General features: G+C 44.7%; 1 protein-coding gene across 1 annotated transcript in view; it reads right to left on the reverse strand.

The window, feature by feature from the left end:
• The window catches only part of LOC133020287 (spectrin beta chain, non-erythrocytic 1-like), a 76,029-nt gene extending 69,077 nt beyond the window's left edge, over nt 1–6,952 (reverse strand). Inside the window, exon 1 of the mRNA XM_061086788.1 lies at nt 6,904–6,952. The gene's annotated coding sequence lies outside the window, so the exon portion shown is untranslated. The remainder of the gene's footprint in view (nt 1–6,903) is intronic.
• Between the last annotated feature and the right edge of the window lie 398 nt (nt 6,953–7,350).

Below are 7,350 nucleotides of genomic sequence, written 5' to 3' on the forward strand. Positions count from 1 at the left end.
CGCGGGGAGAGGCGCCGGACACTGTCGGCTCCGCACGTTGCTTGCGTATGACGTAACTCACAGCGCACAGCATAGAATTACACTGAATAGATCAGCCGATATGGATCGGCCCATTGTCACCGATACCCGATCTAGACATTTCTTCAATATCGGTACCGATACAAATATCGGATCGGTGCATCCCTAATTTGAACTAGTGTGTAGTACTGTTGAGTACTGTTATACTGTGGAGAACTGTGCCTGAAGGTAAATGCTAGAAGTAATACCATCATGATGTTACCATGGCAACCATATGAAGCGCTTCATTCATTTCCTCCATTCAAACAGAAAGAGCAACTGACAACACGCCCACGTCAAATGCCATCTACAAACCAATCAGAGTCAAGTACTGGTAGACGCAGCCCACATAGGTTGATGACGACAGGAAGTACGTATGTCAGACAAAATTCATTAGTCCCTAAATTACAACGTGAACCAAACCTAACCAGATGAAATGAAACTCTGGAACAAACACATGAAGCAAAAAATAAAGGATCTGATCGTTTCTCAACAGATCACGATACTGTTATTTTCTTCTGCAGCTGCTGAGGAGTGATTTGATTTCCTCATTAAACTGCGTCTTCTCCGTCATTCAACCTTTAACCTCGGCTGCTCTGTCTCAGCTCCGTCTCTTTCCGCTGCCTCGTGAGACGTCTGGGAAAACAATCAGGCAGCGGCTCCGACTGCAGGTGATCTGGAGAGTGTTGTCGTCTGACAGGGACCAGACGATAAAGACAAACTCTCCTTCACACAGTGAGATGAGCCATGATGTTTAACTCTCACAGATCCAGTTCTCTCCTCACATCACATCCGACTAATATGAGCAGAGCCTTGAAGAAAAAAATCCTTCTGAAGCACATTATCACAGAGTTTTCATAAACAATGATCACATACTTTATTCATGAGATATCACAGGTGTGTTTCCGCAGCTTGAACCTTATCTGATGAAACACACGAGCGTCAGTGAAGAAATAAAAGATGTGTTATTCTCCAGCTGCTTTGAACCCATCACAGACGATTTGTGTATGAACAGAAGAAAAACAGATGAAGAGCGAGAGATAAAGTTTCTTGAGTGATTGACCCCTGCTGAGGTCAAGCCCGTTTACCTCGCCGTGACCCGGCTATGTACACACACACACACGCACACGTATGTATATACACACACACTGTTGTCGGGTGACAACTATCTCCAATAAACGTCTTATTGTCAAAAATGTCCCAATTAATTCTTGGATCCGACCCCCTGCTCCGGATCAGCACCCACATCCTTCCACTAAGTGTTGATCCATCCAGTAGTTTGTGTGTAATCTTGCTAACTAACAAACACAAATAAAAACATATCCTCCATGGTGGAGGGAATTAAACCAGATGTCGACCTCTGTCCTCAGCAGAGCGTTTAGTTAATGGATTTTACTCAGAAACAGCAACGTGTCCACATGTTTTTCTGGTGACAGACCCAGGCCACCATTTTGCCAAGTTTGAAAATAGGTTCCTTCCCCTTCCTCCGCTACTAGACAAGATGGCGACCGTTCCAATGTCTCAAATTAGTTACAGTTCTCAGCCTTTATCCACACCAGCATCTTTTTGCATTTTCAAATCAAAACAACCTCCATTTGATCTCCATATCAGAAATAACCTCCGTCCACCATAACACACGTCACATGACCGTTCACGTGAACTGGTCATGTGATGTAAACAGGAAGTAGATTGTCTCCTCTGCAGTTGGTTGCTTAGTTAAAGAAAAGTCCTAGTTTCTGTTCGCCCAGACTATAACACAGGCAGGAGTTTTCAAACTAAAACCAGTCCAGCAGCAATACCACAAGTCTCTGGATACCCGACCCACTTGGCTAACCGGGTTCGGATGAATATTTTTTAACGATTTTCGTGTTCAGACAGAAAAGTGCGATTTGATCCGTCCTCTAGTCTGAATGTACGAGAACTGACACAATCAAAGTTGCAGAGAAGGAAAGTAAGTGACCCTTTTATTCTCACTCTTCTGTCTGCAGCAACGACGACTGATGCGTTTTGTTGAGGTGATGGTCGAATTCAAATCTCCTCTATATTTAGCTGAAGCTCTCCTCCTCCTCCCTCGCTCCTTCCCGGCCCTTCCCTCTGTCGCACTGTTCCACTTCCTGTCTGCTGGACATTTTCCAGAACATTCCTTCCTCCCTCCTCCTCTTCATCCGTCCAGGCAGGATGGTTCAGCTGGTGTGTTTCAGTCCTGTCCTCCTCACTCCTCTCACCTTCACCTCCTGGACACTCACTCCTCCTCATCCTCATCTCAGTCTTCAACCCTCTGGACAGATAGTGTTGCTCAGAGTAATTTAAAAAATTCACAAATTATCCAGTCTCTGTTTACATTTCCTGCATTTTTGTCTCAGTTTTTTTTTTAAATCTAATTATCTTTGAAGGATGTCTCTGCTCCTCCACTGTCCTTTCTCCTCATCCCTCCTTTACTATCTTCAACCCAAATCTTCCTGTTTCCTCTCTTTCACCTCCTTCTCCCTCTCTCTGGACCTCCTCTCTTCATCCATCCTCGGGATGAAGTTTTCCCCTCCTTCTCAGTATAATCTCTTCAAGCCTAAGAGACGGAGGAGTAAACTGGGCCATCGCCTTCACAGTAAAACACCTAGTTTTCATTTGACAAAAGAGGCTTTTGTAGAGCTATGCTTCCATCTTTTCTTATGAGACAATCGAAGGAGAGAGGAAGCAATGTAACACAACGAAAGCGACGAAAAAGAGAGGGAGGATGGATGAAAGGAGTTTGAGGAGATGAGGTCAGAGAAACAGAAGAGGAAAAGAACACAAGGAGGAAGGAGTGAAATATTAAAGTAAGAGGGAGAAGATGAGGAGAGGTGACTGCAGAGGAAGGAGGGAGTGATGAAGGTGTGAGGGAAGGAGGGCGAGTCTGCAGTCGGAGAGGAGGAGGAGACGACTGGCCTCGTTTTCTATTCACCTCTCTGGCCCTAAAGGGACATTTCACAAAATCACACTTTTCTAGCTGCCTTTACCAGTAGAGAAGTTTACCACAGACTTACTTTTACTTTATAAACACACAAAAGGAAAGAAACACTGAAAATCATGAGATCCAGAGAAGCTGAAAGGACAAGTGAAGCTGTTTAATTTAATCATTTAACTCATTTAATGTCTAAAACAATAAATGGGGAAGAGAATAATCCTGATTCCATTCAATTGCCAACGTTCTCATTAGACAGTGATAAAATATGAATATTTATATAAATCCCTTAAAGTTGTGAAATGTCAAATATCGTCAAAACACTTGGGTGAGTGTGACCTTTGACCTCATGACCACAGTTTAAAACTGATGGAATCAAAGATAATGAGCCTAAACAGTTTTTTCAGTTTTCAACACTTGATGCTATAAACTGTAAATAAAGATCTTTGGACAACAGATCTAATCCTGACTCCAGACTTAAGTTTTTTTCTTTACAGGGCAGGTTATTTTAAACTCCACTCTAAAATGCATGTGCAGGTTTCAAGACCTTATCCTCCAGTGTTTCTGTGAGAATATGTTATGTAATATTTTTTTTCCTCCTCTCCCGCAGAGCGCTGAGAAATAAAATACCAGGAGTGGTTTAATATTAGCCTGGTACTAAGACGATGAAGCCCAAAGCTCAGGACCGGGCACGTTATCTGAGACGCTGCAGCAGAGCCGATGATTTACAGCTCGTATCTCACGCTGCGTCACACAGCAGCCAGGCTGAGCCAAGCTGCATCATCATCAGCACCACCAGTGCTGCCGCCTCCGCCACCAGAGAAGAGAAAATAATGCACCGCATTCATGTTTTCTGCAACAAGCATCAAATCACTTAAAACGTCCCTGCAGGTGATTTATGAGCAAAACATCCGAACCTGCTGACGGAGGAAGACTAAACATCTGGAGATGAACCGAGTGAACGGACGTGATCTTTATTTATCATCAGTTTGTAAAGCTTGAGAGGAAACAACATGTAAAACCAACAGCTCCTGAAAACTCCTTGTTCAAATGGGTTGTAAAGATGCTGCGTTCAGTATTTTGTGTTTCTGCAGATTAAAACCACATGTACCATAAAGACAACGACTTCCTGTCCTGTTCTCACATGCTCCGCCTCTTTTTTTAAAGGCCTGTAAACAACAAACTGCAGATCTGAGGTTTGACCACGTAACCAAACGTCTTGTGGAAACGTATGCAGGGAAATACAGGTCCCTCTTTGTGTCAGAAAGGAAAAAGTCACAGACACAAATACACACCAGGACACGTTGGCAGCAACAAGCAAGAGATAGGCTGACCAAACAGTCTGGGACAGGATGCATTGTGGGTAATGTAGACAGCAGGTTTTGACATCAAAGAAGAATTCATGAAAAAAAAAAATGATATGATGTAATATACATCCCTGTTGCTATGGTAACAACTGTCATGCTTTCCATTTTCCAATTCTTTGGAGCTGCCTGAAACTTTATCGACAACTCATGTCGTAGAGCGACAAGCCCAAATCTGAAAATGTGCAAAGTCTTTGAAGTTTGTACATTTTTCTCCTTTGCGATAGTTTGACGCTTGAATTAAAATCGTATTGATCAGGAAAAAAATCTGGTTACAGTTGTGATTCTGCAAAACTGCAGAGATTTGAAATCTGCTGCAGTTTCCACACAGCAGATTAATTATGATGGTTTATTCAACTTCAATGAGATGATTTAAAAGTTAAATCAATCACTGCGGTTACATGTGTCCGATTGAAACCCGATTTCTGGCGTTGTCGGGTTTCAATCGAAAATCCATTTCATGTAACTCCACAAATCTAGATTTCTTGTGTCCGACTGAAGTCGGATAACCACCCCCAGATAAGTAGATCGGATTTGGCTGTATATCGGACAACGCGCGCATGTAACTCTGGAAGCTAGACCACAACTGGAGATGACGTCTTTGCGCATGCTTGAGATCCTGCCCCCCCCCCCCCTCCCTCCCTCCCTCCCTGGCCGTGACCCGGAAGTCGACAGGTCAGTCGCATGCTGAGTTGAAGGCTGTTGTTGTTTTTTGTTGGTAGTGGTGACGAGGTCAAGCGGAAATGGCTGTATCACCACTAGCTGTAATGAAAACAGCGCCACCTATCGTAGCGGGGTATGAAATGCTTTCGGACAAGAGTCGGATTTCTCAGTGCCATGTACCCTGAGATAGAGCAGTTAACCCCCCATGGATAGAGAAACCGGGCTTCAGCCGAAATCGGTTTTATGCCTTCATGTAAACGTAGTGAGTGACCCCCCCCCTCATCTTCCTCCACCAGTGTCCTTGAGTCTGAATCCCTGACCTTTGACCTCCCTGTGGGGGCAGGGTGTGAACTCCAACTTTTCTCTCTAAGAAAAATAAAACCCATGATGTTTATCATCAAAGTTTTATCAGTGAGAGACAGTTAGATTAAAAAAGGCTGAAACTTCATGGAAGACGGTTTGTTTAACGACAGCTGGAGCCACAGGACAACAACTCAACACCTTCATGTGACATTTTAAAGGCTCCGTCAACAAGTTGCCAAATGTTTCCCAGTCACTGCATCAAAGAAAAGAAGGGATGGGTGGGGGAGGACAAGAGAGAGGGGGAGGTGGTGATAAGGAGAAAAAGTGAGGTGATAAAGAGGATATGTAGAGAAGGAGGAGGAGAAAGAAAAGAGAAACCAGGGAGGAAGGGATGAGAAAAAGAAAACAGGAGGAAAAGGGAGAAGAAATGGAGAGAGCGAGGGAATGGGAGGAGGAGGAGGAGGAGAGAAAGCAGCAGCCCAGCCTGGATCTGATTACATAATTGCTCGACGGGATTTCAAACCGGGTCTGCGCAAAATAAAAAAATAAAAAGGTCTGAAAGCTGCAGCTACGCACAAACCTGCTGATTCTACAGTCACAACAAGAGCAGTGAAATGTGCCTCATCACTGCAAAGGAGGTCCAGCTCCTCCTGAGGAGAGGTTCCACCAAACTACCAGAAACTACAGAGAGAGAGAGAGAGGAGATCAGGGGGAAGGGATTCAAGTGTCAGGAGGAGAGAAGCTCTGGGGAAGGTTCTGGTGGATCTGCTCCAGGCTGAGGTCGTTAGAGGAGACTACACTAACATCTACACAAACAGCTACACTAACATCTACACACAAACATCCACATATCTACACAAACATACTGTATATAAAAACATCTACTCAAACATCCACATGAACATCTACACATCTACACACAAACATATACACGCACATATACGCATCTACATAAACATCTACACACAAACATCCACAAAAACATTTATACAAATTTCTACTCCAACATCTACACAAATATCTACACGAATAACACCATCATCTTCATAGTCTCCATCAGGGAGGAGATCCCTCAAACACTGACTCCATCAAAACAACAGCAGCTCTGGCGCACTGAAACAATCACACACACACACACGTACACAGAGACTCACACACACACACCCATACACAGAGACTCACACACACACACCCATACACAGAGACTCACACACACACACCCATACACAGAGACTCACACACAAACATACTCAGTTCAACAACACGATGGAGAGGGAGAGCGGGGTGAAGCTCAGCCGACAGATGAGCTCTCTGTCCGGGCTTCTCTCTGCGCCTCAGCTCCAGAACCTCCAACCCGTGGTCCGCAGAGAATAACCCAGGATATCACCCTCTAACCCGGGATACCAGCCTCTAACCCGGGATATCAGCCTCTAACCCGGGACAACGGCAGGATGTGGATGCTTCGCCAGCCGCCGACACAATCAAACAAATCTGTGCAAACACTTGACTGAAACCACACAGCCCGGTTCGGCTTGGGTCGGCTCGGGTCGGCTCGGCTCGGACCGGGTTCTCACTCACCTAGAGGCCGACAGAAGTGCAGCGGGGTCCCGCTCGGAGTGAAGGACGGTGACCGTGCAGCTCGAGGAGAAAACACTGAGCAGCGGATCTTCAAATCAAGCGACCTCCTCCTCCTCCTCCTCTTCATCACCCCGCCCTGCGAGGCTGGACACACCGGGGCGCTGCATTCACACACCGGCAGCAGCGAGAGGGGGGCGGTGCTACAACGTGACACAAATCTTACACACACACTTAAACACTCTCTCACTCTCACACTCACACACACACACACACACACACACACACACACACGATGAGTAGACAAATACAAATTATTATTATCATACTAATAAATGTTCAAACTCATGGTTTAAATGCAAAATTAAAGTGAGTAAGAGTAAAGTATCAAATCTTCACGTTGAATATATTATGATTAGGGTTAGGGTTAGGGTTATTTTTATTGAATAA

The sequence above is a fragment of the Limanda limanda genome, chromosome 15 (assembly GCF_963576545.1).
Source record: "Limanda limanda chromosome 15, fLimLim1.1, whole genome shotgun sequence".
Lineage (NCBI taxonomy): Eukaryota > Metazoa > Chordata > Actinopteri > Pleuronectiformes > Pleuronectidae > Limanda > Limanda limanda.